The sequence below is a fragment of the Ischnura elegans genome, chromosome 9 (assembly GCF_921293095.1).
Source record: "Ischnura elegans chromosome 9, ioIscEleg1.1, whole genome shotgun sequence".
NCBI classification, from domain to species: Eukaryota; Metazoa; Arthropoda; class Insecta; order Odonata; family Coenagrionidae; genus Ischnura; species Ischnura elegans.
The window spans coordinates 94,279,191-94,291,330 of record NC_060254.1 but is presented as its reverse complement, the minus strand read 5'-3'; the positions used below and the strand labels follow the sequence as shown (position 1 = coordinate 94,291,330).

The following is a 12,140-nucleotide window of genomic DNA, read 5'->3' as shown; positions in this document are numbered from 1 at the left end:
CACGAAGCATGTTACGCAAATAGTTGCGTGACACAGGGAGAGAAATCCATCTTTTGCGGCAGCAAAGCCAAGTAATTGCCCGTCACCATCATGTCTAAATTGGTCTCATCGTTGCAAACCACCCATGCTTCCCTCCCAAACAGATGAGGCATAATTCAAGCTTCGAGCCTGAAGCTTAGTAAGAGTACCCCCTCATCATGGGGGAAAGGACTTCAAACTTACGTAAAACTCCCGACTTAATTTCAAGGAAAATCTTGAGTACCCACCAGATGCAATGACCCATAAAATCTCCTTTCGTCCCCTCTCACCTTAGGGCATAATAAAGAAAGGGGCATTCTCATTCCTCGCAAGGCGACTCAGCTGTGGCACACTGGCAGTAACTGTTACTGTAGAGTTACCAACTTGATACTAATTACGGTTTGATTTCAAGAATATTACTTGGTCACCTTATCAGATAGTCCTCGCTTAATACCTAAATGCTATACAGATTAGGCTATTAAGACTCTTAGGATGTAAACTTAGTTTTGACTACTTTAAAGATTAAGGCGCTTCAATAAACTATCTCTTTTCTTCACTTTCCACATGCAATAAAGATTATTACGTTTTACAACCTAAATATCTCACAATACTTTATTTATACCCTGAGGAAATTTAATACTTTTGTGCAATTATTTTACTCAAAACTATCTCAATGATAAATGAATAAAATTCTTGCTTTTATATCATCACGAATCCCTTCCACGATGTAAGGACCATCAATAATTAGAACTGTTTAAATCAGGTTGAGGGTTTACTAAAACTTTCAACTTCAAGACCAATTTTTTTACAACCCTACAAGATCTGACGGTAGATTTTGTTCGCCGGTTACATAGATTAACATCGATGCCTAAGTTCTAACAACACGTATCTCAAAAATATCAACTTTTCAGGAGAGCAAAAAACAACGATTAATTTGCTGTACTTTTGGACACAGAAATTACTAACCAAAAGTTCATAAAACTGAAAAATAAGCATTCATTTGCAAACAAAGATTTGATTTTTGCTTGTATTTTATTTTTTAATGTTATTACACTTTGTTTAAGATACCTGACTCAAATGGGCCAAATTTTGATATACGTGTTGTTAGAACTTAGCCATCGATGTTAATCTATGTAACCGGCGAACAAAATCTACTGTCAACTTTTTTCCGGAAGGTATCGTAGATGAGCTAATTGAATAATAAACAAAGATATCACATTGCCTACTAGTTTTATGTGACAGCTCACAAAACTTGTTTCGATTGTCTTGCAATCGTCATTAGGGACTCGATTATTAGTTGGTGATTGAAAGGCCATCAAAACACGTTTTAAGCTATAAAATAGAACTTGTGGGCAGTACAATATCTTTGCTCATAATTTGTACATAATCTACTTTAACTCTCGATCATTCCTTATTCTCGAGTCAAAACATACAGGAAAACGAGTTGCGCTTTTCTCGAAGACCGCCGCTAGCTTTTCTCATTAATGTATCCTATATCGCGTAAAATTATCCCTTGTTGGCCAAATGCATGAGGATCACGACCTCAAAAAACTTCTTTCCAGCATCCTCTCCCTCCCAACACTGCGATCTCACCTCATTCGTCCACCTCCCCTCCAGACCTTCCCCTCCGCTCCCCAACTTCCCCATCCCAAGCTGCAATACGCTCAGATTAACCCCTCACACTCCCCGCATGGCCTCCCCTACTCCGCCAAACGATACCCCACCCACAACCCACTTCCCCTCCCCTCTCCGAGACCAGCAAGCAGCGGGCCGACGGGCGATCTCCCGTCCCCGGCTCAGTCTGCTCAGAGGTGGTTGGTCGAACGGTGGTGCTCAGTGCTGCAGCTTCAGCCGCGGTGTGTTGTGGGTTGGAGTGCCTGGCCGGGGTGGCTGTGGGTGTCTGCAGAGGAGGAGGTGGTGGTGGGGGCGGCCGCGGAGACTTCGACCGTCGAGGAGACTTCAACGGCCGAGGAGACTTCAACGCCCGTATCGGCAGAAGCACCTGCTCTTGGCTATCCGGCACACGAAGAAAGCCGGATTCCCCGTGACACTCGAGGAGATAACACATATACCCCACCATGGCCCTCCCCCAACAGCCCCACTCTTGAAACAACTCGGGGCGGATATCATCTCTTGTGGTACCCCCATCTAGAAGCTAGTTCTCGGCTCCTTCTTTCCAAGGAGCAGAAGAAGGAGTCTGTAGAGAAGGATTGGGACTTTTATCAGATTAATATCTCCTCCTGGGATACCGAAGAAAGGACCCTAGTCATCCCTCTTAAGGCACAGCTGCATCGTGGACGCAATTTTTACATTGTGGGTGAGTAATAAATCTTTTCTGCTCGTTTGCGATCCATTTATGAATGCAATTAGTCTTTCTTACCAGTACTATATGGATCACATAAACATTATTTCTAATGGCGAATGCTGACAACATCTTAATTCCTCACCCAAGCCTAGTTTTGGTAAAATGTTGAAGACTTTGATAGAAACGGTATAATAATGATCATATGCCAAACACACTGGTTCGATAATTGTCATTTCTAATAAGCTGAGGACCTAAGCATTGCAGATATAGCAATAGGAGTAAAGGTAGAGTGTGTGTAGCGATTGAAAAGAGGTAGTAATTGTGACCATGGTCAATTTAACTTAGGAATGATTGATTTTTTTGTGATGTTATGAATCTTACTATACTGAGTCAAATCTTGGATATAAGCTGTTGCTCCTAATAGATGTCGTTCATTACCCACTAGTCCTGAAGGTCATTGTACACTGAGGATGATGGAAGAAACGTCCAAGGAAACACCGGCAAAAATGTAAATTTTGTCTCCGTAGAGAATCGGCATTAACCTTCACTCATACGCCGAAAAAGCGTCAAATATTTCAGGTGAATCACTATATTTCCAGCCAGAAATTCGAGGCTTGAGCTCGAAAAACAATAAAAATCCAATCAAGGTGCTATTCTCCTATTAGAAAGTTATCCAAATAGCTGATATCTTGAAATAGATGATGTAAATTGGGGTGTTCAATTTATTTTCTAACTAGAAATCCACATACAACCGCCACTTTGCAGTCGTGTTACGTAAGGATTACCGTTTTTGAGATGAAACTGTAGGATTAAAATTGAAGAGCGTGAAATAAGTGCAAGAAATAAAATCCAATTTTTGCTGCGGTGATTTATTTAACATACCAAACCAAATTATTGAACCTATCTCAACCTAACCATATCATCGTCATTTCACCTCTATTCATTCTACCCATTCTACCCCTAATATGATCAAGTGTACGTAAATTACGTTTGCCAGCTCAGAATTCTCAACACACATGCTATTACTTCCTGCTATCCCAGAAACCATTCATAATAAGTCAAAATGACCTCGGCTTCCTGCTACCTCCAGAGAAAAGCCATCGACCAGGAAATATTAATATAGTGAGAGTTTTTATATCCTTCCCCTAAACGTCGAGAATTATATCACCGGGTCCAAGAAATAAAGCAATTATTTATATTTTTGTCCACTTCCACGTTCCCAATAATTTTTGCTATGTTATGTATAACGCTTGATAATCGATATTATTCCAAATATCTTAACTACTCACCATTTCAAAGCTATATTTAGAAATTAATGAGAAGGGGTTTCTCATAGAGAGCAATTAAATTCTGATCAGTAACATTTTATTTAGATTAGTAATTACCCTTCCCATCCATTAAGATAGACCGCTTATTTAATGTCGACAATTTATACATAAACCCTTTCATAGTAGAGAGCTAATTACGCTAATTTCTAAGACGGAATAAAGAAACTGCCAGTAAGAATAAATTTCTTCCATCTTTTAATAGTGATCCGGTTTTGAATTGGAAAATTATTCAATTTTCTCGTTAATTACGATGCTGGAATCATTGAAACATTAAATTTACCCTCAGCGACAAATTAATAATATTAAGTATGGCCTTTTTTGGACATTTGAATAGTTTTCTCATAGGAAAATAGGAGCAAAAACTCTCCTTTAACGCATAATAAAACAGTCCAGATGTTTTTCTCTCTATTTATTACTGTAAAGGAAGAATAATTATTCATATAACCATATTTTCACTAACTTACAGCTCCTTTTTTGCAAAGAGGAAATTCATCCATCCTTCTAATAAATATCTCAATCCGAAATTTTCCTTGAGTTTACCCTCTTAAATGACAAAAGAACTATGCAATTATGCAAGCACATTTACTTCATGATTGAAAACGTACACATGCATCTTTATTACTAAATAAATGATCAATAAAAATTGTAAAAATATTGCTCAATTAGAGAATGAAATTGACCAGTAAAACGTGCGCGATAAAACTGAGTATCAGTTTAAGTCTCAAAAGTTCTTTAAGTGTTTGCATGAAGTTAATTCACTGTTGATTGAAAGACATCCACTAACGAGGGGACATGACGTGTTGTATTGGATATTTTCATTTTTTTTTTGCATGCCAAGAAATATGCCAAACTGCAAACAAGGTAGAGGAAAATCTAGGCCGGAGGTAAATCAAGTGCAGGAGGTATCTAATGGAATTGATACGCCAACGACCTAACATTGCCACTTATGAACTGTGAATTATTGGTGGAGGTAGCCTGGATCGTGGACACATCTATCTTGACCCATTGACTATCTATATAGGAAACGTATGTGGGAGAGCAGATACAATTCGCCTCCATATCAATGCAGCCACTTGGTATTTGAGAGTGAAATTCTCCACTCGCTTTCTACGCAACAAAGTGGAGACCAGCACTCTGCCTTGAGAGGTCATGTCCATCCATCCATGAATAAAATGATTGAGACAAATTTCCATACGCCCATAGCCAAGTGCATTGCACGCGGAGCACCTGGTGGAAAATGGAATAACCGGCAGGGGCCATATATCGAATGGCCTCCGAGCCGTATCACTCGACTTTCTTCGCCACGAGGCTCAGTTCCTTTCAGCCTTTTCATAAACGTAAAGATAAGAAAAATTCATGCACGAAAATCTCATCCAGAATGAATTCGTTACTGGGCGTGTTCGTTCTGTCAATAAGTAAACTTCGATATCCCCTTCATATGGAAAAACGAAGCACGAATGATCACAATAATCTTTTCCTTGCATCACGACGAAATCTTAAAAATTCAGCTGTAAGGCCTATATCATGCCGATGATACGCAATAATTTTCTCATGGTTATAAATACGTGGTTCTGTGCTCCTTACATTATTAGTTTGCTAAAAATCACAGCCAAACCATTACTGCAAACGGCTTATTAGTATACTAATCAATAAGTTGTGGTATTCTCTACGTCCTGATTAACCTCTCTTCAAATATGACGCAGTGAAGGACACATTATTTAGAAAAAATGCAAGTTTGGCTTTGAATGTCCAACGTGCAAGACGGTTCTAGGTTTTTATGCTTTGATGATATTACACTGGTAATGCGAAAGAAAAATATTTTGTTGCTATAACCTGTTGACAAATGAGATGAACAAAAGCGGGCAAAATTAGCCAAATTCAGCGGCATTTCATCCACAATGACAAAATAAGAAATTGATAAGATATTTTCGAAGAAAAAAAAGAATTTAGATAATGAATATTTTCGAATTTTACTCGAGTGTACTTGAAAATAATTGTAAGTGATTGAAAAAAATATCTATAATCACTAAATGATTTTTATCCTGTAAAATAAGGTTAGTTCTAAAAACGCATATTTGAGAGCGGTGGAACTTTTACTATCGATATGCATCACTATATTGGACTAGACGTCTCAATGACTTTTCATGGATTCTTCACATGCAAACGAACTACTTCTACTTATGTTAGAATTTTTAGATTAAATAATGTATAAAGCGATACGGAATGAGGATAATGAGGGTGAACATATGTAGGTATTATGTCATTTAAGAGAAGAGCTGTACACCTCTAAGCACGTATATTTGAAAGTGAAAGAACTTACCGATGATTTTTTTATTGGCGATCTGCATCACTATCTTGGTCTAAAAGATTTAATAGCTTACCATGTACTCCTAACTTGCAAAATAACTCCTTCTATTTAGCATGACTGGAATAAATAATGTGTAAAAAGAGGCCAAATAAGGATAACGAGGGTGAACTTATGTGGATATTTTATCATTTAAAAGACCTGTACACTATTAAGTACGAATATTTGAAAGTGAAGGAACTTTCCGATGACTTCTTACTACTCTCTGCCTCACTATCTCGGTTGAAAAGATTTAATAGTTCACCATGCATTCTTTACATACAAAAGAACTCCTTTTATTACGTATGGATGGGATAAATAGTGAATAAAACGAGGCGAAATACGGATAACGAGGGTGGACATATGTAGATATTATATCATTTAACACAAGAGCTATACACGGTACAATGGTAATTTTATAACCTGATATACTGCGGTTGAAGAGCTTTTTTTTTGCTACAAAGCAAAGGGGCTTGGCCTGTATTTCGAGGGTCCTGGCACACCTCTACACTGGCACTGCTTTTTGTGAAGTTGCCTGACCGCTTCGAGTCTTTCGCAAGAGTGAGCAGACACCGGCACCCGAACCACCCCTCTGCCGCCCGACGTACCCACACCATTCACCCTTCCGTGTCCTTCCACAGCGTATTCGATAGTTCGATCTATCGAAGCCATCTTCAACTATTTACGGACATAATGGTAGCATTCAATGAATGGTGCCCTTAGAACTCAATACTTTGAGCTGACTCAACAACTGAAATGGACGATTTAATTTTCGATCGTTAATGGTCAAAGATAAACGAAGGCCATTGACGGCGGAAATTTACCATCGATAGGTTGGCACAGAAATGTCTCTGAAATAATAAGTTTACGCTCGTTATTTTGATTCTCTACCATTTCACGCAGATTTAAGTACTGCCTTGGCACTTTTGGTCAGGGTACTTTGAAATTAAAAATTCAGCTCATACGTGAGTTAACTAAATATGGGTCCCTCAACTATGGAAAAGCGTCATAAGATCGCAACCTTCGCAAAGCAAACAACTGAAGACAAATTTTCAATGCTAGATTTTTCATATACGGTAGTATCTATGTCATCAATATAAATATTCCTTTTTACCGAACTGAAAATATGAATATTTCACTGTAATGGGAAATATAAGGCCTCCGAATGTCGATAATAATTGTCAATCGCAGACTAATTCGAGCACCAATTGAAAAATTCAATAGGGTAGTTTCCTATTATTTTTTTGTCTAAATTGAAAGATTATTACTCCTGAAGTACGAATTTCACACTTTTAGATTCTAAAATGACGATATCTATTTTTCACGATTAAATGACAAGTGAAAAACTTCACGCGCGCGAAAACGCGACGGCTAAGTATGAATGCCGAGAGAGGCCCGTGTGACGTCATACTGATTCCCCCCGCCGCAAGTGAGGTGACCTTGGGGCGAGAACATGGGCACCGCTAGGCGCAGGCTGCTAGCTGGTAGCAGAGTACCCTGCTAGCAGGTAGCGCTTGGCTTAATTAACGATTATTAATACCTTATCAAACGAAGGAAACTTTCCGACCATAGGCAGTTTTAATAGGTGATTATTAAGACATATTTCCCTGAGCTTTGTGCCTCATGCATTCATTAGTAATCTCAGACGATGTAAAACTCCTACCTACTCGTATCGAAACTAGGTCCCTATGACGTCACGTGGAGTGGCATCGCATGGGCGCCAATCTGGCCTTTTACAAATGAGATTAAAATTGACGATTGCCATTCTCCTAAACGGTGATTTCTAAAACTAAATAATTTGTATAATATGAATACACTAATGGTGGGTAAGGAATCGCAATCAATACATTTTGTTTTCTTTGATGAAGGAAACTACCCTATTGTTCGATCCCAATCACCAAGATGGGAAATCCTTTGAGTAATTTTATCATGTGGCAGGAGCGACTCTCTCCACCTCTTTATGGCACGAAAACTGTCTCTCATCTAAATTTACGCTAATGGTATGAGTTCGTACGTGAGATGAGGAACAATGATATTTCGAGGACCGATAAAAATAGAACTGTCTCACGGTCTTTTCTCACACATTTTACGAGTAAGAATTACTTGATCACATCAACGTTGAACAGCTCTCACGATCGCAGGTGTGAATTTTGGAGAATCTAAAATGGTTGTCCTCCGGAAATACGTAAATTATAGTGGACGCCAACAGTACCAGAGCATGTGAATATTGGTTTTATCAGTATTTGTTGATAATTGTATTTCTCACCTTGGTTGAGCAAAATAAAATATTACTGTAGAGAAAAAACAGAGGAATATAACACTCCAATAACAAACCTAATTTGTGCTTTCTCTAGTTTACATTACTCCATATTGGCACATAATTTAAAAGTATATACACGAGAATTTCAACGAATGGTTTCTTGAATACATAATATTTTGATTATTTTATTTACTGTCACGCCACAAAAAAACCGTTTACTTTTACCTTTTCATTGGGGCTTTCATACGATTTAGCAATTTCATGTTCTGGTAAGAGGCAACCTACCCAGGTGCGACTCGAACCCGCGACCTTCTGTTTACCAGGTGAGGACTTCACTCTACCGTCACCGAGACCGGCAAAAAGTGGTTTCATAGGAATAGGGAGACCTATTCGCGGCAGTGTACACTCTTTCCATAATTTTGCACATATTTAGACCTAAAGACTAAAATGTTAGTTCCATGATATAATAAAAATATAATATGAAATCCGACTCCATAGCTCAAGGCATATCTATGCGTCTATAGGATCTGAGTACATATATTGACTGAGAGGCACAAATTTATCTCGATAAGTCAATAAAACGACGCTTTCATCACGGAAACGTGCAAAACGGGAAAATCGTTCGGATAAAATTTATTTGCGTAAAAAGCCGAAGCGAATTTCCAGCGATTATCCACTTGATCGCGTCAGCCAGAGGAATTCCACTCTCATATTACCATCGTTTACGAACCTAATAAGCAGCATATGCATTAGCCTCTCGTCGCACGCAGTTTCAAAGAACTTATCTCCGATATTATAACTTAAAGAGCCAGCCGGCTGCAAAATGGATCTTCCAAAGGCAAAACTGCAATATCTCGCGGGTATCATATTTCCTCCTGCTCGACTCGACGCTAAAAAAATAAAACTCGTATTTATAATCGTCAATACCATTCATAAAAGATATATGACCGAAACCTTAAAAAAAAAACATTGAGGAGCAACCCGCAAGCCTGGAATAAGATATACGACCTAAAACATGAATCGAGCAAGTGCGCCGTAGAAGTGCATTTATTACAAAGGGCGCAAGTCCAATGGACAGGTCAACTCCGCCCCCACCATCCGCTGAGAAAAAGGTTTCCGCTTGGAGGAATTCCGGAGAATATGGAGGTCGTTAAAAGTGAGCACTGCTGACGCGGGTCGCGAACGATCTTGAATGAATGTGAGAAAAAGAAAAGGACGAAGGTGGAAAATCGGAGGAAGCCAAGGAGCAGTGGAGCTCCATTGACGCCTCGGGAAGCTGAGCAAACCGTCGGTGGCAGCTTCACCGATGCATTACCGAAAGCATCGCGATAACTCATCAGCTTGAAACACATTCTACTGGAGCTCTATGGGCATGCGGCCACTGAACTTGACTGCGCATCTTAAATTTAGGCCTGCCTCATATCCCTGGAGTAATTCTCTGTATTGGTAAATCACTCCTATAATCCTTCTCACGAGAAGAATTCATTCGATTATAATGGAATGAATTCTTCTCGTGTTTCCAACCGGATTAGGGTCCGGGACATCAACGGCCCTGAAGCTGTTGGGAAAATCTCCAAATGAAACGTCGGCCTACAACATGCAGACCCTAACCCGGTTGGAAACACGAGAAGAATTCATTCCTAATATACTAACTGCTCATAAATAACACTAAGTATTCAAAATTTCTGTCATTCGACGTTATTAAAAATTAAATAGCCGGGAAAAACTCTGATTCTTAATCAATCCTTTAGCTTTTGCGTAGAATTTGGACATATTCCAGATCTCATTTATAGATAAATATAACTTAAATCACAAAATAAAAACAATTTTAAATGGCTTTAACGATGGAGTAAAATATGACTAACCTCGAAAACTTTTCTCTCTTTATGAAATTTTTGAAGGTGAATTTTCCGCTTAAAAATGTTGAAGTTAGGGAAACGCAATGCGTCATCCACTGAATAGCTGCCATAATTAAAGTATCAATCACGAAAACAACAGAAGTTCATAAAATGACAAACAATGGAAGGTAAATTTTCCTTAGTTAGTTACATTCCATTTTTACCGACAGTGGTAACGGCAATCAATATTGATACTGACACCTTCCGAAACTGCAAAAGAAAAAGTTTGTTCTAGAGGTAGTATTCCGCGACGCACATTCTGATACCTTTGACTATAATATAAATGATATTCCCCGCTCGTGTGGCTGCAATGGCTGAGGTACACGCAAGGCTCATTGATTGCCCCCCTTCTTGGCATGATCATTCGTCATCTCTTGCCCTGGAAACCTCACAGCACTTAATATTTATTGCATTACCATCTCAAATTCATTTTGTAAGATATGTAACAACGTTGTGAAATGATACGTACATCGTGATAATGTCTGCCCATCTCACTAACGCTAATTCGCGACCGCCCTATATCTGTACACGACATTTACCCTGCCGAAGGCACTATTGCATCCGTCCACTTCAAAAAGCAATCCCATCTTGATTTACATAAATGTCGCGAAGAGAAGAGGCATTAACATTCACTAAATCATTGGTCATCTGCATAGAGGTCTCAGGCAAGTGACACACGATGCTCGGAGCATAAATTTCAACCCGGTGATACTCAAGCTTTCTTTTCCCAGCCGATAACAAACGGTCAACGGCAGGACGAATACATGCGTGGGCCAGCGACTCGACACTGATCCGTGAAGAGTGCATAAATGACAAAATATCAGCACGCATTTGTCCGCTCTTACCCTCGGGAACGGAACGCATAAGCCTTTAAGGCGGGCGGGGTCTTTTCATGAATAAGCGAGCCACTTAAACGGAGCGATCGTAGTAATAACTGTTCTCCCATTGCCAGCTTTCGAGATGGGGACAGTCCCTCAGTTGGGGTTACGCGCGTAGGACTCGAGGCAAAGAGTGACCACACCCCTGTATTTTTTAATACATTGCGGAGGGGAGAATCCGAGAGAAAAAAATACAATGAGTTGGAAAAGTGGAGAGAGGAGAAAAAAACTTGTATTTAAAAAGATAAAATTGAAAAGACTATTGTCACATTGTAACTTGCGGAGGAGGTGTGCTGTTATGATATCTTTCTCTACCTGAGTGACATCGCGAAGGGACATCACCCATATAATCATAGGAGTACAAGGAGAGTACCGAGGAAATTCAGGAAATTGGAGATTTAAAACAAAAAGCCACTTAAGAGCACGAATAAATCCCGCTCATATTTTTTCCCGAAGGATTCCCGGAGTATTTTTCTCATATTTCCTGATATATTGAAGAACACGAGCTTGTCCCGGCGAATGACTTGAATGAATTCTTCTCTGATTTCCAACCGAGTTAGGGCCTGCATATTGTAGGACGAATTTTCTTTAGAGACTTGCCCACTATCTTTAGGGCTGACGATGATCAGGCTCATATTCAGCCCTGAAGATGTTGGGAAAAACTCTGAACGAAAAGTCGGCCTACAAAATGCAGACTATGGCCCTGTTGGAATCCCGAGAAGAATTCATTCCTGATATATAAATACTTCCTACTCATAAGTTACGCTAAATGTTGACAATTTGTGGGAGTATGAAGCAGACCTTCGCCAACATTTGCCTACATCAAAAATGAAATAAATTTTGCATCGGTGATAATGGTAAGTGAAGTAGTTTCAATGCTGGGTAGGAAGGTATGAGGAAAAAGATCAACCCCACGCACTTTGACTATTTCAAGATGATGGCGGAAGTTTGAAACAAGCATTAACCCATTAGCCAATAGCGTCCGATATATCGAACGCACGTATTTACTTTTTTTCCTGGGCTCCAGTTGACTTGTGCTACATTTTGAAACTACATAAAGTTCAAATGCCCTGCTAATATTTTAGTTGATTCCCTGAATTTATCGACTT

At 39.3% G+C, this 12,140-nt stretch overlaps 1 protein-coding gene across 1 annotated transcript in view; it reads left to right on the top strand.

The window, feature by feature from the left end:
- Positions 1-1,838: 1,838 nt before the first annotated feature.
- The window catches only part of LOC124165570, a 166,412-nt gene continuing 156,110 nt past the window's right edge, over positions 1,839-12,140 (top strand). The window contains exon 1 of the mRNA XM_046543026.1: positions 1,839-2,335. The gene's annotated coding sequence lies outside the window, so the exon portion shown is untranslated. The remainder of the gene's footprint in view (positions 2,336-12,140) is intronic.